This window comes from Rattus rattus, chromosome 1 (genome assembly GCF_011064425.1).
Source record: "Rattus rattus isolate New Zealand chromosome 1, Rrattus_CSIRO_v1, whole genome shotgun sequence".
Taxonomy (NCBI): domain Eukaryota; kingdom Metazoa; phylum Chordata; class Mammalia; order Rodentia; family Muridae; genus Rattus; species Rattus rattus.
The window spans coordinates 95,698,978-95,711,420 of NC_046154.1; the positions used below are offsets into that span (position 1 = coordinate 95,698,978).

At 41.1% G+C, this 12,443-nt stretch overlaps 1 long non-coding RNA gene across 1 annotated transcript; it reads right to left on the bottom strand.

The window, feature by feature from the left end:
- Nucleotides 1-1,420: 1,420 nt before the first annotated feature.
- LOC116901725 lies at nt 1,421-12,222 on the bottom strand. Its single transcript, XR_004388013.1, has 2 exons — nt 11,188-12,222; nt 1,421-1,860 (listed from the first exon to the last, which is right to left on the bottom strand). It is a non-coding gene; the product is annotated as an uncharacterized LOC116901725 (long non-coding RNA).
- Nucleotides 12,223-12,443: the final 221 nt, after the last annotated feature.

The window sequence follows — 12,443 nt, forward strand, 5'->3', positions numbered from 1 at the left end:
AGGGTAAGCATCAAGACTCTGTCATCACCACATCTACAAACTAAGGCAAGGTCTCCTCTTTCCTATTGTGCTTCTCAGACCATGGGAGAACTCTGAAGCTTCCTGTACAAGACAAGGAAGTACTGTGTTCTTGCATCTGCTTCAGTGTGCCTAGAAGCCAATGCCAAGTTCCTGGTTGGTTAGAACACTCTGCTAAGTCTGACGGTTGAGGATCTCACCATTGTTTTCCTCATATGTTCTACTCGTGTTTTCCATCTCCTGGTACTGTATTAGTGACCTTTCCCATTGCTATGACAAAATATTTGACAAGAGCAAAATAAAGAAGAATGCTGACTCATAGATTGAGAGCATAGTCCATTATGGCCAGGGAGTCCTGGGAGCAGGAGTGTGAGGTGACTGGGTACATGGTTTCTACAGTTAATAAGAAGCGGAGATGGATGAATGTTGGTGCTCAGCTAGCTTTCTCCTTTCCCTTTTTAATTTAGTCTGAGACCTCAGCCCATGGAGTGGCACCATTCACACTGAGGGTGGGTCTTTCCCACTCTAGTTATTCTCTAGAACTCCCTCAAAGACCAGAGATTTGGCTCCTAGGCGTTTCTTCATCTAGTCAACTTGACAATGGAAATTAACCATCACCAATCTAACCCTTGCCAACTTGTCACCTAGACACATCCTATTTGTATCAGCTTCTTTTCAATCATCTGTGCCTCAGCCTTACTGCATCTGACTGCTAAACACAGACAACTGCATCACCTTTCTGAGTCAGTTTCTTACAAGTTCCACTGGTATAGGTGGTCTGAGAACACCCTTTGAGAATCACTACCCTTGATCCTACTTAGAAAAGAGCCCTGCTCCTAGAAGCTCAAAGTAGCCATCTTCTTTTGGGACCCTCATTGTAATCAGCTGGTCCTTTGGGGATTCATCAGCAAAGGAATGCATCAGAGACATCGTTCTCATGATTCCCAAGCACAATCAAGACTTCTTCAAAGTTTATTTCCCCCAAACCTGACTTCCACTATCCCTTCTGCCAATCATAGCTGTCCTGGTCTGAGCTATGAGCACCGTTTGCTTCCTCACGTTCTCAGAATGTATTTTTCCACCACCACATTGAATTCATCTTTATGAGGTGGGAGGTTGAGAGCTGGCAGGATCCTAATTTGTGACACCTCCCAATAGTATCCTTTAAACACTTGCTCAATATTTATTTAGGGAGGTGATGTGGATGAAAATGATTTTCTCTTCATATAAGTTTTATCCAGGCAGGTTCTTAGAATTCAATCCCATGACCAATGACTATCCAATGCTCATAAAATAATGATAAAAGGGGGAAAACAGATATTTCCTATTTTCTATGGTTCTTGAATTTAGTATTCAGTTGAGTTTTATGAACTTTATTTCTGAAGCCAATAAACTGCTAAAGGGGATTACTAAGAATTTTTAATTTAGATAAGAAAATGAATCATCAAAGTAAAGAATGCTACATCCACACAATCAGTTCCAGCAGCTCAGCTGACCAATCTTGTTTGAGAACATCCCTCCAAACTAGGCAACCAGGCAATTGTTGGCAAGGCTTTCTTTATTTTTTTTCTTTAAACTACTTCCATCCAAAGGCATTTTGTACTTGGGTGAGAGGTCCAGTCTACATTTTTGCAAACTGTGTAGTGTGTGATAGGAGGATTTCTATGTAAGACTGCTCCATATTTCTAACTCTTAGAAGCTTTGCCCATGGAATTGTGCCCTGGGAGGTGGCCCAGGTGCCCTTCTTTCCCATGCCCTTTGCTGTCCATGTTATTCTTCTCATCACAAGCATTTCTGGAGGTGGACACTATAAACATTTCCTCTCATCAGAAGAGTTGGCACCTTAAAAAAAAAATCAAGGAAGAGATCTTGAGGCAGAAGAAATGACCGACCAATGACAGATTCATTGGAAAGCCCAAGGCAGACAAGATGGTGGAAGAAAGAGAGAGGACATACCCATTGTTTAGGAGAATGGCAGCCACATGAGAAAGTAAAGATGAATCCGGAAATCTCTTTAGAAGAAGAGGGTGATAAAAGGAAGCTGGAAAGAAGGCAGGACTGGGAGGATTTTGTTTATTTGCTTTAGGGGTTTTTTTATGTTATTGTCTAAACTTTATTTTTATTTTATTGTCTTGGTTCCTATTTATCAAGTCTCACATAGGATCTCAATTTAGAAAAGAGATATATCATATATATATATATATATATGAATGAATGATTTATAGGCTGCAGTCCAGCTAATCCAACAATAACTATGAATGAAAAGTTCTAGAATCTAGTAGTTCAGTCTCACAAGCCTGGATGATGTCTCAACTGATCCTCTGTATATATTGAAATCCCAAAGAAGTGGACTCCAATGCCAGTGAAGGAATCGACATGCTAGCAAAGTGAGAGCAAGTAGGCAAAGAACACATGCTTCCTTCTTCTATGTCCTTATATAGACTTCCAGCAGAAGGCGTGGCCCAGATTAAAGGTGTATCTTCCCACTTCAAGATCAGGATCAAAGATGAATGTCTTCCTGCCACAAAGGTCCACACTAGAAGTAGAGTCATCCACTTCAAACCAAGCCAAAAAAAATCTCTGACAGGTATGCCCTCCACCTGTGGATTATAGTTTATTCCAGATGTAGTTAAGTTGACAACCAATAATAGCCATCACAAGTCCACCCCTAATCATCTTGATACACAATCATATTTCCTCTTGTCATAATTAATTTCCAAATTAAAAATATGACCAGGTAATAATAATAACAACACATAAGCATAATATAACTATCTCACATACAATCGCAAATGCATTATCTGTTTAACCAGATCATAATCACATCTAACAGTATAAAACTATCCCTAGTATAACTGAATGCATTATAAATTTAGAATAGGTAGCAATGTCATTTGGGGGACATTCTTTTAGTATCTCAAACTTAAATATGATAACCACTGATAACATGTGATAAAGAAACTGAAAGAAAACACAATATCTGTACAAACATAGTCATAGTAGATACAGCAGAAGCACTATGTTAACAATAATCCTCATTTCTGCAACTGGCCACATGGCCTAAAGCTTGTATTTATAACTACCTTCCTCTACCCCCCATTCTGTATTCCCCCACTCTCATCAAGCACCTCAGCAGGTCTTGGCTCTTTTCCTGGAGAGTGATCCATACCTTCATTTTTTTTTTTTTTTTTTTATTAACTTGAGTATTTTTTTATACATTCCTTTCCGGTTTCGGGCAAACATACCCTTCCCCTCCCTTCCTTATGGGTGTTCCCCCTCCCAACCCTCCCCATTGCCGCCTCCCCCAACAGTCTAGTTCACTGGGGGTTCAGTCTTAGCAGGACCCAGGGCTTCCCCTTCCACTGGTGCTCTTACTAGGATATTCATTGCTACCTATGAGGTCAGAGTCCAGGGTCAGTCCATGTATAGTCTTTACATACCTTCATTCTTGATGGGTCTATCTGTGCTCTTTGTCATCCTGCCTGGATTAGGCTGCAGTGGTTTCCCATTGACTAGAATCACAGGACATGATTGCACCAAGAGATGCCTTATAGCATTTCCTACACTGGAGACATAATTTTTCTTACCTCCATTGTGGAGAAGCAATCCAATATTTCCTTGGTAACCTGGGTCACTCACCCCTCCAAACACTGTCAAAGGCAGCCTATTTCATTTCTTCTCCAGAAATAAAATGCCAAATGATAAACTATTCATTTCTATGCTGGTTTTAAGTAAATAGCTTGCCATAAATACAATAAACTGTGCAGATGAAAGTGGGCCAGAAGCAGAAGTGGACAGACTCCTAAGTTCTTATGGAACTATACTTCCCAACTCTAAGAGATACATTGGTTATTCAGAGGTTGCCTGTATCCCATAATTCCAGATGCTAAAATACAAAATATTGTTTTATTTTTCTTTTGAAAACTGACCAGATGTTTTCAAATATCCAGATGTTCTCCCTGATATAACCCAAACAACTCCATGTCTTGCCTGTGTTTTATTAAGATATATGATATCAGGAAAACAGATCTCAAACTTACTTGTAAATTCCATAAATATGGAGACAAGGGGATTTAACCAACTGATACTTATACTGCCTAGTTTTATGTCAAGTTGACACAACCTAGAGTCATCTGGGAGAAAGGAGCCTCAAGTGAGAAAATGTCTCCATAAAATTGGGCTATATCCAAGCCTCTAGAGCATTTTTTTAATTAGTGATTGATGGGGGAGGGGTCAGCCCATTATGGGTGGTGCCATCCCTAGGTTGTGTCCCTGATCTCTATAAGAAAGCAGGCTGTGCGAGCCATGAGGAATAAGCCACTAAGCAGCATTTCTCCATCATCTCCTGGCTCCAGGTCCCTGTCTTGCTGGAGTTCCTATCCTGACCTTCTTTGATGATGAACTGTGATGTGGAAGTGCAAATCAAAACAAACAAAAACAAACAAACAAACAAAAAAAAAACCCTTTTCCTCCCCAAGTTTCCTTGCTCATAATATTTTACCACAGCAAGAGTAACCCTAACTAAAACAAACCTAATGCATGACTGAAAGACAAAAGGAAGAAAAGAATCCAGAAGATATACTTAAGATGTGCGACGTTATCAAAAAATATTCAGCCTCTCCAGAAACATCCTCAGTCAGCATGCTTTCAATGGTCATTCAATAGTGTCCTAAAGGGGCAGTCCTACCCAAGTGTCCCCACCCTTCTGGACCACGGTGGATAATCGGCAGCCTTTTTAAAGCATGCCAATCACTTAAAATCTCCAAGCCAAAACATTAATCTGCTTTCCATTCACATAACAAATGTTCAATATAAATCAACATACAAAAAAAAAGGCTTGTTTTTGATTCACAGATTTGAAGGTTTTAGTTAATGGCCAATTGACTCCATTGCTTTTGGCTTAAAGTCCAATGAATTATAGCAGGTACATGAAATAAAGGAGACTCAATCATGCCATGAGCAGATGTGAAAGAGAAAGAGTAAAAGACCACAATCACCTTCACGAGAAAGACCCCCATAATCTAAAAACCTCCCAGTTGGCTCCAAGTCACTGTGGTTTCATATCACCTCCCAAGGATCAAAGCCTGGGCTTTGAGGAAGACAGTGAGATGACTCAGAAGGTAAATGCACTTGACAGACAAGCCTGAAAGACCTGTGGACAATCACTATGAGGAGAAAACCAAATCCAGAAAATGGTCTTCTGGCTGACACAAAAATACACACACACACACACACACACACACACACACACACACACGCACACACACACACACATATATCCATTAATAATTTGCAACAGTGCTTTCTGTACTTGTTTTATTACCTCCCACAAGAAGGAAACACTAGAAGGATGTTCTGGTTAGATTTTGTTGTTAACTTGACACAACCCGCATGTCTCTAGGAAGTGGAACCTCAACTGAAACATTGCCTTTATCAGGTAAACTATGGCCAGACTTTGAGGAAGCACCTTGACTGATGATTGATATGGGAGGCCCCATTCCACTATGGGTAGCCCCATCCCTAGGCAGGTGGATATGGGCTGTATGGGAAAACTAGCTGAGCATGAACCAGGGAGAAGGCCAGTATAGTATCACCCTTCTACAGTTTCTGCTTCCATTCCTGCTGGGGTTCCCAAGTTGAAACGAACTGTTTGCTCCCCCAAGTTAAATAGTTGAATTTGGCTAGCATGTTTTATGACTGCAACAGCAAAATAGCTAACACAATAGGCAAAATCTAATACATACACACACACACACACACACACACACACACACACACACATATATATATTCCCTAAAGAAGACATGAAGATGAAGCCATCAGAAATGGATTGGTGTTTTTATAAGTTTCATCTATACTAATTTGCAGACACCATGATTAAAACCACTAGGGGAGAAAAGGATTTTTTGGCATACAGGTTTAAGTCCACCATGGAGGAAAGTCAAGGCAAGAACTCGAGCAGCAACCTGGAGGCAGGAACTCAAGCAGCAGAGGCCATGGAGGAATGCTGTTCACTGGTTTACTCCTCTGTCCTACTCAGTTTACTCCATTATACAACCAATGGCCATCTCCCCATGCCCATAGTGGGATGAGCCCTCCCTTATCAATGAAGAAAATGCCTCAAGGCCAATCTGATAGAGGCAATTCTTGAGCTAAGACTTCCTTTCCCAAGATGAGTTCAATTGGTTGACTTAAAAACCCTCAATAACAAAATGAACATCAAGAACTAGTACATGCAGGAATGCCGCACTGGTGGGTGCTAAGGCTTTTAGATGATGAATGCAAGTACCTGTGAGTTACATATGCATCTAAAGTACTCATTACCCACACCCCTCATTATCAACAAACTCACTGACATCTCTAAAGCAGCAGCAGTGTCAACAGTTGAGGTAATAAGTTCCAGAGCCTAGGAGGACACTTCACTGATGGCAAACCAGCAGCAACCCTACCTAAAGGAGCCAGTCTTTTGCCTCAACCAATAAGAAACTTGTTCTCTATAGAGCTCTCAAGCCACACCTTCAGGAACCAGAGTGCCAGCATTGCCAAGTGAGAAAATGACTGATTTCTAGACTGAGGACTATTTTACAAGTACTTTCTTTTTCTTGCACAGATTAATTTCTTTTCTTTTCAAACACGTGCTGAATGTTGATAATTTCATTGCATTGTCTCCTTTCTCCAAAGAGTCTAGTCTTTGATCATGTTAATGAAGGCTATTAATTTATGATGATGAAAAGTCTCCTTTCAGATGTTCACACATCTTTCCCTAGTTCTCTGTGTAGAATAGAACAGCACCACACTTTCCTGGGGGAATTGTTTCTGTCCAGCTACAGTGGAGACATTTTGGTAGGATACTGTCTCCCATTTTGCTCTTGAGAATGACACTCCCAGTGGGCTCTCCTTAGAGCAAGACTAGCATCTTCCCAAAGAGTCTTAGTCTCCCACTTGCCAAGTGAAGGATGGGACAATGAGGGAAGGGACATTATTCAGGCAAATTGCTTCAATACCAGCAGTGCCCTTCCCAGCCTGGTATGTGAGGCTTCTCAGATAATATTCCAGGAATGAAAAGAAAGCTTTATTCAGCTGAAACACAACATTTCCAGAAATGATTGTAGGAAGCAGGTAGGCCTTCTAGATTAAAGTAGGAGTAGAAGTCATCCTGGGAAGATGAGTCACTAGGGAATTGAACTTGGGATTCTTCCCCCATGTTCTGGCTCTCATTAGGATCCTTCCTTGAGCCTTATAAAGGGTGAGTCTCTCCCTGAGAGTCAAGTGTCTCCAGCTGTCTGGAAAACACTGCTTGATCAAGGAACCAGGGAGCACTTGACATCTAATGGGTACCACTTTAAGGCAAGTCCACTCCAAAGTTCTGTGGGTCCTTTAAGCTTTTAAGTCTGCTGGGCGGAGGGGTCTTTCCAACCTCTCTCCTTTTATCTATTCTCTGTCTCCCCTTTCTCCTTTGCTTCCTTGACCATGCAATGGCGGGTTATACCAAACCCACAAATTCCAAGCTATATGTAGCACTGAGTGGCTGTTTGTCCCTAAAATACCACGTCGCTGACTACAGCAAACACTAATTACAAGCTTTATCTAATCACTGTTGTGTGACCGGTCATTTTTGGTTTCCAAAAATGACAATGAGTGGCATGCTTCTGCAGCTGGTGGGGTTTCAGATCTCAAGTGCACACAGATGTGCATGGAATTGAGCACCCCAAGTGACCAACTCAGAAAGGGAAATGGGACAGAGAAGAGAGGAAGCACAGAGAGACAGGTTTTGCTGCTTAGGACCTCACAAGCAAATAGTTTAGGGTCATCAGAATATACTGCCACCCAGAAAATGCAAATCAGACCTCTTTCTCCTTGATATGTACTCTGATAATGCAATTGGTGACACCAGAGATGTCATTGAATGACTACATCACAGACTGAAGGAAATGAAGTTTGTCTCTAATTTGTTGACTAGTTTGGGGTTTATATTTATTTGTTTCTTCCACAGGGATCCTTTCTTTCTTTCCATAAAAAGTAGAATGTAATGGTATCAAGAAAACAGTGCTGAGCATGGGGTCTGGCACCTTTGTGAGCCTATGACCATGACCTTGAGTAGGTTGGCCCACTATTCTGCATGATCTTGCAAATTGGTGTGGTTGCTAATAATACCCATTTCCCCTGACTGATGAGGCACTAGGATGAAGGTGGACAGGGAAAGGTTCCTGAGGAATGTAACCACTCAGCCTATGTGGCCTCATCATAACCAGCTTGACTGCTCTTCACTCATGTTCACTGCCATGAATGTAGGTTGTCAGTTGCTTGGGAACAGGCAAGAAAGGGTCTCATGATGAACTTGGCCTGTGATCAAGAGTGTCAGACACTGACACTCAAAATAAACCAGTGCTCCTCAGAGGTTTCAGGGCACATGTGCACACTTGGAAGGCACCTCCTCTCCAAGTTTTAAATAGCCCAGAGGTAGGTTTGAAGAAGGTGCTGTGTCAAAACACAGAAGCACTTTGGATACAAGACCCTTTAAAATCTTACATCCCTCTCCACCCAGATGCCCTTCTCACAGCAGTCTTTTGTATAGAGTATTTGAGTTCTCGCTGTTGACTGTGCCATGGCAGGGGCCTGGCTTGCCAGGGCCAGCAGAGGGGAGGAGAGGCATAGAGGATCCTTGGGTGGCTGAGTGTGACAATGGTGCGCAGACTGACTTTCACTTCCCTAAACTATAAATAAAGCAGAGTTCTCCCCTTTAGTTTAATCTCATATTTGTACCCTCCTCTGAGTGAGTCCTTTAAGAAAAAAATAGAGCACATCAACTCTAACTCATTTTCCACCCTCCATCCTGAAAAGAGATAGAGACGGGCTCAGCACGCTCCCTTCCAAGCCCACAGTTCTGTTCTGTTGAGATCAGTTCTTCCTAACAAGTGGGTTGGAATAAGGACTGACACAAGGAGCATCCTTGTCCTTACTTGCCATCCTATTTGAGACATGTAGATTAAGTTCTCCTTCTGTACATGTCCATCAGGATGATAGCCATGTATCCAGTGGCTTATCCTGTACCACACTGAGAAAGGGATATGAGCTCTGAGGCTTAGTCAGTTAATGTGCCAGCCTTCAGAGAAGACACAGCCTGAGAAACAACAATAACAGTGAAACAGTACACAAGGCTGGGGAGGTCAGGGTAAAGTCCTTTGCAAGTATGAGGATCTGAAGCCACATACACAAGTCAAGCATGATGGCATGTGGTTATAATCCCAGTACAAAGGAGGTAGATACAGAAAGCTCTCTGGTATTCATTGTCCAGCCAGCCTAGACTATTTGGTGAGCTCCAGGCCATCGGAAAACTATTCAAAAGCCAAAGTAGATAGTTCCTGGGGAATGACATATGAAACAATCCTCTTAAATCTGTGCTAGTGTACATGCATGTATGGATGTATAGACACACACACACACACACACACACACACACACACACTCATACACTTAAACACAACTCCCACTTAAGAATTTCACATTCCACCTTCATTTCATCCTTAGGGCGATCCTATGATGTCAATGTTTTTAGTTTCATTTTAGCCACAGTGAAACTTAGATTTAGAGATAATGTCATTCACCTAAAGCATTTCTTTGTTTTCCCCAACCACGAGGAAACTCAAGGTCAAATGTGACCAGAAAGAACTACTCAAAAGGTTTATATTTGTGTTCCTGTCATTCTTGAATCTGTTTGCCCCACCCCCTACTATCTTCATAACTTTTTTTAAATTTTCCTATAGTTATAAAGAAACTTTAGATCCTCTTTGGAAAACAGTGGTGTATAAATGTATTAGTGAGGGACAACTGGCCAGTAGCAGTCAAGATGAGGACTCAGATTATAGATGTCTCAGCCAGCTGTCGTTCCTTATGTCCTCTTGCTCCCAAGTGGCCTGATGGCTTGGAAAACAGACATGTGCTACGGGGACCAAGACACCAAAGGAAACAGCAAGTCTAAAACACCCAGAGCTGCTTTAATTCTAGCTGTGTCCTGGATGGGCATCAAAAGGCAAAGACCATGTCACCCTTCCTGTTGGTGAGAAGTCAGGAGACTCAAGGATGGAGTCTTCGAAGGAGCAAAGAGAGAGAGAAGCCCCCGACATGGAATGTTGTGTCTCTCTAGCATCACTTGCATCACTTTGGGAACAGACAAGGGCTTTAAGAAAAGAAAAAGAAAAAGGAAAGGAAAAATACCAAGCTGTGCCTACACACACACACACACACACACACACACACACACACACACACACACATTTTCAGAACAAGGATAAGAATAAGCTGAAAAGATTCTATAGCATCTTGATTCACCAGCAAGAAGCAACTAAGCATCTGTACAGGGATAATGAAGCACATCCAATATGTGTAGTACATTAAGATTTTAGAATAAGCTGAAGGTCAGAAGAAGCTAGAAGCTACCATTGGAAGAAAGCAACAATATCACAACTAAGCACTTAAACTGAGGCAGGCACATGCTGAAGATTTCACATTCCATTCAATTAAAATACCCTCTGAGGATGCCATTACTGTGCCTATGTGGTTATAAGGAAGACCAGATGTGGGTGGCTGAATAATTTGGGCAAGCAAGCAGGAGGCAGTATGGGATTTCTATCCAATGACAATCCAATTATAAAGCCATCCCTTTCTACCCAGTTACCACTTCAAAGAAATGATTTCCACTGACCCACCCTATAAAGAATGTACATTTAAATGAACCCTACCCATGTAGCAGGTAGGTAGTCTCTATTTAGAAGAAGAAAGAGTAATCCAGGGCTCTCAGTTAAAGGGAGTCCAGGAAATACCATAAGATTAAAATAAGCAATGGTGGAAGAACCAGATGCACTGGGAATTAAACCACATGATGATGATGATGATGATGATGATGATGATGATGATGATGATGATGATGGTGGTGGTGGTGGTGGTGGTGGTGGTGGTGGTGGTGGTGGTGATAATGATAACCATAACAGTGAGAGTGAAAAATTGCAATACTCCAAGAGGACAGAAAACTAATTGTACAAGAGAAAGGAGTATATGAGGCAATTTAGTATATTATTAAGAAAGCACCAAGGAGCTAGAGAGAGGCTGAGCCGTTAAGAGTACTTGCTGCTCAGACAGATGACCCAGGTTTGATTTCCAGGACTTCCCTACCTGAACTGTACATAATTCCAGTTCCAGAGGATCAGATGCCCTCTTCTGTCCCTGAAGGCGCTGGGCAAGCATGTAGTACACAGATATACAAGCTGACAAGCACTCATACATGCAAAATAAAAGCAAACAAATCATTAAAATTTTCTTAAAAATGATAAATTACTTTAAAGAAAGAAAGCATCAAACTGAACTGGAACACTTAGTGCTTATTTAGCTGGCTACTGTATGCAGTTGAATCACAATTTAGAGATAAGTTCGTTTGCATTGCCCTTAAATGGTAGGCAAAAGGAAACACCAAGTAAGCAAAAGTGAAAAACTACTCAAATGAATCACAGAAATAACATAATCAAAATAAAGTACTGGATAATACTTGTGGAGGAAGTTCTTAGTAAGTAGCAAATAAATAATTTCGAAGAAACCCAAGTTCAAATTCACTAACAATTTCTCTTCAGGAAATGTAACTCTCTTCCAAAAAGAAAAAGAAATTAAAGTCACTAAGGTAAACAAAAGATATTTCCCAAAATATGGCACAGATGGTATTATTTAATATCCATGCTGCATAGCACACAACTAGCCAGCATGAGAGAACCTACAGAATGAAGGGGAGAAGTTAATTAGTACAAGGCCAATCCAACCAAGGAAATAAACACATTCCAAGCTCAGGAAATAAAATACACACACTGTCTAGTGGCAATAAACTTTGGTTATGCTCTTGTAGGAAACAGTATTATTCACTGTGGGATGAACAAGGCGAGAGAGCTGAAGTCCAACAGGAAGACCACAGGTGGGCATAGGATTCCTGCTTAAGTGAGCAGACACTCTTAGCACACCAACACAGACAGAAATGCACACACACACACATACTCATAAAAACAGGTAACCGTATGAGGTAATAGTTTTGTAGATTTCCCTCATTAAATCGGTAATGTTTTGATGTTTACACATATCCCACAGCATCAAGTTACAATATAAAATATGTACATATATACATATCCATATTTTATTTATATGTAAATATCTTTACTATTATTTGTATTGTTGGAGCTGGTAAAGCTCCACCAGAACATAATCTTCCAATACATTAACACGAAAGAATAAACAATTCATATGCAAAGAAATGTCCTTTGCAATGTTACCTAAATAAGTAATAAAGGGAGGAAGATGTATCCAAAAGCCAGCAAGATGGCTCAACAAGTAAAGTGATTGCTGCCAAGTTTGCTGACCTGAGTTCAGTCCCTGAGCCCTACAAGTTGCCT